Consider the following 9,632-nt stretch of genomic DNA (forward strand, 5'->3'; position numbering starts at 1 on the left):
CAATTTTAATTTTAGTCTTTATTATCTTATCTTTATCTTATCTTTAATTGTTCTTATCTTATCTTTATTTGCTTTTATCTTTCATAGGACAATGCTCTATATATATTTAGTTTTACCTTCATAGTTTACAATACACTTCAGTACAATTCAATCAATCAACAATCAATAAAATTTCGCATTCTTTTCTTTTCTTATTCTTTCACAATTTTATCATGGTATCAGAGCCATGGTATCCTCCTTGAGGAGGATATATAAGTTATCATCTCTTCGGTGAGAAATCACCATGCTTTTTTTTTCAACTTCCTCCCACAATAAATAATCGTAGATTTAGTTACATGCATCCAAGTGAAAATTCTACCACACTTTTGATTATCCCGGTTCTTTACCAACAATTCCGTCTGCGCCTTCTTAGCATTTCATCAGCAACTTCTTCCGGGAGTTTCGTCAGTATTCTGTTTCAGCAGTTCAATCTGCATCTGTTCTAGCAGTTCAATCTGCATCTGTTCTAGCAGTTTCATCTGCACTCTTATTGCGCTCTACGCGCCATTTGAAGACCACTCTTATTGCGCCATAGGCGCCCTCTAAAGATCAATCTTGTTGCGTTTTACACGCTTATTTTTTATTTTTTTATTTTTTTATTTTTTATTTTTTCATTCTTTTTTTTTTTATGAAGATCGCTGCTTGCTCTCTCTCCCTCAAGCACAGCATCTCCTTTTATGTATTTTTGCCGTCGGCAGCTCAAGCTCCGCCGCACGCAATTGTTTAAAGATCGCTGCTCAAGCACAGCATCTCCTTTTATGTATTTTTGCCGTCGGCAGCTCAAGCTCCGCCGCACGCAATTGGTTAAAGATCGCTGCTCAAGCACAGCATCTCCTTTTATGTATTTTTGTTGTCGGCAGCTCAAAGCTCCGCCGCACGCAATTGTTTAAAGATCGCTGCTCAAGCACAGCATCTCCTTTTATATTTTTGCAGTAGGCAGCTCAAGCTCTGCCGCACGCATCTTTCTCCGCGTCACCACGTCAGACGCGCTTTTCTCAACAATTTCATCGGAACTTATCCAAGCTGTGGATTATTGACATCTTCCATCCACCAGCTTGCGGGGGCGTATTAAACTACTCTTCTACTTTAGCCCATGACAACAATAAAGAAGTATCGTGGCCCACAAATTCAGCCCAACAGAATACAAAAATTCAATTTTAATTTTAGTCTTTATTATCTTATCTTTATCTTATCTTTAATTGTTCTTATCTTATCTTTATTTGCTTTTATCTTTCATAGGACAATGCTCTATATATATTTAGTTTTACCTTCATAGTTTACAATACACTTCAGTACAATTCAATCAATCAATAATCAATAAAATTTCGCATTCTTTTCTTTTCTTATTCTTTCACAATTTTATCAATTACCTTATCGTTACAAGGTAAATAACTTCTAATTATTATTATTGTGTTAGCAGGGCTTTTTTCATGAAGGAAAAATTAGTCATCGAAAAACCAAAAATTCAACAGACGAGAGACAAGGTTGAATGCCATTAGAAGGTACATGGTTGCTTGGTATTCATGTTGCAATTTTAGTAGTTTGAAATCTTAAACCAACGGTGTGCCAATGTTGAATATTTGGCTGTACATGATGCATTGTTGTTTCATCCAATCTAAGGAGTAAGTCTATGATCCTAAGATCAGATCATTCTAAGCATCTTGCATTTTTAATTTGGTGGATTATGAAGCTTCCTGTTGGTGATTTATCTTTGTAGGACACTAGTTTAGTAGCTGAAATCATACTTAGGATATATTTGATTGCAGGTAAAACTGGAGTAGAAATTTTCATGGATGAATTTGATATGTGAAATTGCACATGGACTTCATCCTTGAAAATTTCACCCCATTTTTACTTACAACTAAACATACTCTTCAGGTGTGGTTGTCTGTTGAGGGAAAGGAAGGGAAGGAAATGGTTTGAAGGATAGAATGGAGTTATATCAAGTTCCTCTATCTCTCTTTCTCTTCAAAATCTCAACTCACAAACACACTATTAGTGAGAATGAGGAGAAGAAGAGAAAATGTTGGGACATTCAAGTTCAACTGCCAAGACTGATTATGAAAGGCAGAGAAAAATTTGTGACCAACTTATTTACACTTTGTGATCACCTGAACTGAAAGGTTCGAACACATGTTGCTGTAAAAGGCCAACTATGCAGAAGAAGAATATCTATGCAAAATATTTCCTACTCCTACCAGTTTTTCCCTCTGAACCCCTAGACTTCCTACTCGACTTTTTGGTGGTTTCCGCCACCTTGACTGCTGAGAATTCCAATTCTCCCTATCCCTTTGGAGAGGGAGGTCAAGAATGTTCTTCCATTTCCTCCTTTATCAATCATGCCTTGTTTCATAAACATCTGCTCCTTTTCTAACTCACTTAGCCTCATCCTCATCCTCGAAATCTCTAGGTTCAGCTCCCGGTTCTCTCCTCGCAGAGAAGCATAGTTATCTCTTAGGGACATGGCAGTAATTGGAATGCCACTGCTTATTCTCTGTGACAGTAGGCCATCTCTTGAACTCCCTGACACTGCATTCTTCAACTGTAGTTGCTCGCAGTACAGGACTTGCACTACCATCTGCAGTGGAAGTCTATCATTTTGTGATGGCTTTGTTAAAATTGTGTTGAAAATTTTGTTAATCTTAGTTAAATCTTGTTAATTTTTGTTAAAGCTTGTTAATTTTTTATGCTAACATAAATTGAGTTCTGTTGGTTTGAGTGTTAGATAATCAAAATATAGATGTTAATAACTTATGATTATGCTAGTAGTTTCTTCAGAGTTGGTTCCATAATACTTGCCATTCATGATGCAAGTGATGTATTCATGGAAATCAATTCTAAATTTCCAGATTAAAGGGCTCTTGGTTATGGCTGCATGGCTCTGATTTAATGCTACTTGAACATGGGACTTATGTTCAAATGGAAAACGTAAGAGATGACTGCTAAACTGTATTCTGAAGTGTGTTATAACAAAAATAGTTGTAGCAACTTTTCTACTTGTAAGGAATGGTTATATTATTAGGAAAATTTGCAAGTTTTACATGATATATCAGCTAAAGAGTAGATAAAAGTGATGCAACCATGATGAGAGAAAAGTTGATATAAACAACATCCTCTTCTTGGCCCAGTTTGAAAAAACTTCTTAAATAAACTCTTTTGAAAAAGGACTTTAAATATAAGGATTTTTATTAATAGCAGCTTATAAATAAGTTATTTTGTGTTTGGATTTTTAATTATAAAAGTACTTATTTTAAAATTATAGCATTTGGATAAATGACTCAAAAAATACAATTTTTTTTACATAGAGAATGATGATAACAAATACCTTTCAATATTAAATGTTAATTTTACATAATTTAATCAGTGAGATTTTATACCATACACAATGTTATGTACAAATTTAATAATAAAAATAGAATGGTAGATGATGAAAAAAAAATTCCTGGAAGAAACATAAATAATGGTAGAGGGTCAGTAATTTCAACAAATGAAACATTACATAAAAATGGTAGTGGAAGGCCAATATTTCTTGCAGATGGAATATGGTCAATATTTCCAGCAAAATCTGGAAATATTTTTCACAGTCAAGAATGAAGGTAGCATAATGATCTCTTTTATTTTAATGGAAATGATAAAATAACTTCTAAGAAAAAAATCATATTTTTCTACTTCTTCAAAAGTTCTCAGTTAATTTTTTGAGAAGTTAAATGCATTTTTTAAAAATGATATCAAGCACATGTAATATAACTTTTTATAATTCAAAAGTATATATATATATATATATTGTTACTTTCCAAATGGACTTTTGATTGCATTGCATTTTCTTTTTAGGGTTGTGTTTATAATTTATTTATTATTTTATTATAAAATAATTTTTTGGTTGAACCACAATTAAACCAGTTAGACTAATAAATCAGTAACTAGAACGATTTGATGATCGATCCGGTTTAGATAAATCCCTCCTTCTAATAGTTGATCTATCTCGAGTTTGAGTTTGAGTTTTGATTTGTAATATCTAGTTTTATTGTTTCGGTATATAAACATGCTCTCATAACAATGTTGTCATCGTCATTGTCAAATGTTTTATTGGCCAAGTTTCAACTAAGTCAAATATGCGTGCATCTTTTTTCAATGACGTCGTCATCACTTCTTCGTCATTATGCTTCCTCTTCTGCACGCTTCTTCTTCAACAATATTGTCATTGCCATCGTCTTCTTTTCTTATTCTTGTTCTTCTCCTTCTCTTGATCTTCTTCAACAACATCGTTGTCATTATTGTCGTCTTCATCTTTTTCTTTTAATTTCTTATATATGTTCAAAAAGTTAGAGGTTTAGTGCACATAAATTTTGATGCATAGCACTAAAATATAGCACTAAAATGTTGGTGCACAGCACAACTTTTTAAAGGATTGTATGTCTATAATACTGACACCCAACTAACAATGTCCATAATACTGACACCCAACTAACAAAAATATGCACAACCCATGAATTTTGATATGTGGCATAGTAATTTTTTAAGGACTATACGTCAAAAATATTAGCACCCAACTAACAAAATACATACAACATAAAAATTTGGTGCACCTCACAGTTTTTTATGCCAAGCACACAAAAATCTTAAAAAACTATAATTGACTCACCCATTCAACAAAATATATTTATAACAAAAATTTATGTGCTACGTATAAAAATTTGAATAAAAGACAAATAGGTCCTTGACCTTTTAAAATGCGGATATTTTCGTCCCTCAAGATTGAAAAATACATTTCGATCCCTCACCATGTAAATTTCGTGATAATTATGTCCTTCCGTAAAATTGGTGCTCGAAACGATAACGGAGATTGTTGAGGTGGATGGGTAGAGAGTGATGTGTCCGTTACAGTTGTTGAAGTGGATGGGGAGCAAATTATTGGAAGACAATTTGGTCCTTAATGGCCATAACACCCAAAAACGACGCCGTGTCAAAATCCAAAAACCAAAAACACCCAATTTTAATCCCCAAAAATTGAAAACACCCCTTTTCCTCAAACATTCTCCTTGTCTTGCAATCCAATTTCAATCTTCAAGTCAGTAAATAAACAAACAAATAAATAAGAAACATGAAACCCAAATCCTTCTCCCAAAAACAGCATATGCACATAAGCTTATATATTACTCAGGCTTGGTTTGGTAAAACTTTTATTTTTTGAAAGTAGCTTATAAAAGCTGTCTTTTAAAAGACAGCTTTTTAAAAGCCGCAGCACTTGTGTTTGGTAAAATCACGTTAAAAACAGCTTTTAATAAGCACAAGCATTGCAATTGTGTTTGGTAAAACAGTTTTTAAAAATTAAAAAAATTATAATAAACATATTTATAACGAAGAATAATTTTTTTTTCAAATTTTAGAGACCAATAATTTAAATATTTATTTGATTTACTCTCTATATTAATATAAATAGAGTTATCATTAGTTAATAATAAAACTTGTATGTAATCCAATGTTAGTACTGATACATCCATTACTATATATTGACTCACTTTTACAAATCACATAAACTGGGACACATATCTCAAGTAAAATTATATATCTATATTTACATATGTATATATATGTTGTTATTATAATTTTGACTAATGTTCATGAAGTTGGTGTACGAAAATTTTATGATTGGTTTTCATAAATCAGGTCTCCTTCACGTTTTAAAGAACAGAGAAAAATAAACATCTACTAAAAAATACAAAAACAACGCACAAAATAATATAAATATATAGAAGTTAATGCCTAATACATGATAGAGATGTATTTGTGTTAAAATTGTGAAGATTAGATTGAAAAATAAAAAATATATGAAGATTGTGTTAGAATTTATGAAGGTTAGGTTGAGAAATTAGAAATATATGACTATTTCAATGGCAATATAATGGTGGAAAATATGTGTGGGAAAATAAATGAAATCTGGTGTTAATAATTAATAATGATAATTTTGAATATTTATTATATTAGATTTTTTTTAATTTTGATAAGCACAAGCCAACTTTAAAAAACTCCCTCTTAGGTGCTTTCAAAAGCACCCCTAACTTTTAAAAGCCGCAAGCACTTGGACTTTTTAATTTACCAAGCACAAAATGAGGTACATGTGCTTTTAAAAAGCAGAAGCACATCTTCAAAAAGTTTTACCAAACCCAGCCTCAGACTTCAATTATGGATGGTGAGATCACAGGTTTAAAAATATCTTATACAATCCTTAAGTTATGTATTGCCACATAAGTGAAAGTGCTTAAACTACTTACTACTTGAAAATATTTGATTTTTTTTAATATTCAGCCAATACAATAAAATAGAATAAGAACAAAGAGAGTATTTTTACAGATAAATGAGCGAGACGATGGGGGCACTTATCGTCAAAAGCAACCCACTGGGACTTAGAATTATCGAACCAAACCACGATCTCACGACCCAGAAGCTGAAAGGGCGTTGGGTACCGAGGGTTCAGATCCTCCACCAGAGAAACTGGGTACTAGTGATCCTTCCATGTGAACTTCGTGGACAAGCTCTCTTCATCGGCACCTTCATCAATTTCGTTGCTTTCTTCGGTTTCAACCTTTGTTGGTGGCGCAGCAACACGTGGAATTGTTAGAGAGAGGGTTGTTCTGGTTCTCCATGTGATGGAAATGGAGTTTGGTTCGGTTAAAAATGGGAGCTTTGTGAAGGAGAAAAGAGGAAAAGGTTATGGGGGTTTGGTTCTCAGTGAAGAGAGTGTTAGCGTGGTTGAAAAGGTTGAAGAAGAGTATCGCAGTGCCATCAATGGTGAAAAAAAATGTTTTCTTTTTGGGACTTGAGGTGTTGTTAAGGTTTGAAGAGGGTTGTTAAGCTCAATCTAGCATACGGCGTCGTTTTGGCCATTAAGGACCAATTTGTCCTCCAACAATCTGTTTCCCATCCACTTCAGCAACCGTAACAGACACATCACTCTCCACCCGTCCACCTCAACAATCTCCATTACCGTTTTGAGCACCAATTCCACGGAAGGACATAATTGTCACGGAATTTACATGGTGGGGGATCAAAATGTGTTTTTCAATCTTGAGAGACAAAAATTTCAGCGTTTTAAAAGGTTAAGGACCTATTTGTCTTTTACTCTAAAAATTTTTATTCTATGGATAAAAATGTATATGCTATGTGTAAAAATTTCTATGATATATTGATAAATTTGTGTTATGTATAAAATCTTCTATGCCAGTATAAATTTTTGTATTGAAAAATGTGAAAAAGAAAAAGCGGCCACGCATGCATGTGTTTTTTTGTTAGACTTATACCAAGTTGACTGTACTTGATTACACGTATACATGTAAATTTTAATCACTTAATTATTTTCTATTGAATTAGATAAATTAGTAAAAGGAAACAGGGTTTAGTGAGAGTGCGTACTTCGTACTTTGTACAATTTTAAAAATCGAAGATGAGCGGTGGAGTGAGTGGGGAAGAGACTTTGAGGGTGAAACACGGCGAGGCAGCCGATAATGTCGGTGGAAGAGATAAGGGGGAGAGTGGGGGAGGGCTTGCATCAGGGAAAAAGGAGGATCATATTTCGGGATGGATTTTTAAGCCTTTGAAGGTTTCTTTCAGGGACAAAGTTGTGAGTTCTAAGATTGCTAAAGCTTTTTCACTCGTTGAAACTTTGTCAGGAGATAACATTGCAGTAGTATCTGAGAAGCAAGGAGATCTCTTACTACCGAGTATAACGTTTACCAAAGAAGCTAAGAATTGTTTGGCAGAACTTTATAAGGATGCTATAGTGATTAAGGTGCTAGGTAAACATTATAGCTACACTGGATTGTCTCATAAACTCCGAATGGTATGGCGGATTAAGGGAGGTTTTGATTTGTTGGACGTGGGGTTTGACTATTTCCCTGTGAAGTTTGATGTGGCTGAGGAGCGAGAAAAGGTTCTCTTAGGAGGTCTATGGATGATTGAGGGAAATTATGTGGCAGTGAAGTCTTGGGATCAAGAGTTCAGATCAAGTGAAAACTGTTTTAGAGCAACTTTAGTGTGTATTAGAATTACTGGATTACGAATTTAGTGCTACCAAGAAGATGCAATGCTCCGTGTTGCGGCTGCAGTTGGCATCCCTGTTAAGGTTGATTTGGCAACAAAATCAGCTGAAAGAGGATGATATGCTCGTGCCTGTGTTCAGATATATTTAGGATTGCCCGTGACTAAGAAGATTCTTGTTGAAGGTGTTAAATATGAGGTTGAATATGAGGTTGAATATGAAAGTTTTCACCTTATTTGTGGCTCCTATCTCAAGTTTGGTCATGATATGAAGGTGTGCAAGACTGACAGCAACGCGGGAGGAGGAAATAATGCCAAGGGGGTCCACGATGTAGCAAAGCAGCCAGAAAGGTTAAATTCAAAAAATCCGGTGCATGTGAAAACGACAAGTTTCCATTTTGGCTAGAATCTTGGAGGTGAGACCGTAACTGTTGCTGTTCCGGATTTGGTGGAGAGTGATTTGAATGCTGTTCATGTAGACCGTGCTCAACATGAGGATTTGGAAGGTTGGACTCAAGTGATTAGGAAAGGAAAGTATAAAATGGGTCAAAAGCCTTCTCCTAGCACCTATCAGGTCCAACCAAAAGCAAAGAAGACTCCTAACAATGCTACCAATACTTGGACAAGGCCTAATCATCAACGTACAACACAAGCTATCGAATCCAAAGTAAAATTAAGAAGGGGTATTAATATTGGAAAATCGGTTAGTGTGGCTTCTTCGGAGACCCGTCACAATGTAGATCATCAACAGTAAGGTGAGACAACAAATGGCACTGTGCGGAAGCGTCTTCGCCCAAACTCTTCGCAGAAGTTGCCGGCAGATAAGGATGGAGCATCGGCGGCGGGTGTGGCGCAAGTTTTGACGGAGAAAATTGTGTTGCAATTTGAGAGTCTATTAAAGGCAGGATCATCGAAGACAGGGACACCATGTTAAGTCTCGGGTTTGTTATTGGAGCTCCCTTTTTGCTGTTTTTTTATGGATAGTTTCAATATCATAGCCTAGAATGTGAGGGGTGCGTCTAACAAGATGGCTCGTGTGCATTGTAAAAATTTGGTGAGAATATATAAACCATCTTTCTTCTTTCTCTTTGAGACTCATACTGTGTTTAATAATATGAAGAATTTTTGGGATAATTTGGGTTTTCATTGTGTTGGTGTTGAGAAAGTAGTAGGACACAGGGGTGGCATTTGGTTTCTCTCTTTTATTACTAATGCTTCTTGTGTGGTTACTAACCAAACTGACCAATGTATTACAGTGAAAGTGAGTATGGGTAACTTAGTTTGGCTTTGTAGTGCAGTGTATGGGAGTCCTCAATTCGAAAAAAGAAGTATGTTTTAGGATCATTTGCATTCTATTAATTCAGACCATAATGGACCATAGCTGGCCGTTGGTGATTTTAATGAGATTGTGGCGCCAGATGAGAGTACGGGTGCTTATTTTTCTTCTCACAGAGCTAGTCTATTAGCTACTACTCTAGATGACTGTGAATTCTTTGGTCTTAAAGTGTCTAGTAGGAGATATATTTGGTATAGAACTGTTCAGGCTGGCAGGGATTTGG

Source organism: Arachis ipaensis, chromosome B6, assembly GCF_059453495.1.
Source record: "Arachis ipaensis isolate K30076 ecotype BB chromosome B6, ASM5945349v1, whole genome shotgun sequence".
NCBI lineage: Eukaryota > Viridiplantae > Streptophyta > Magnoliopsida > Fabales > Fabaceae > Arachis > Arachis ipaensis.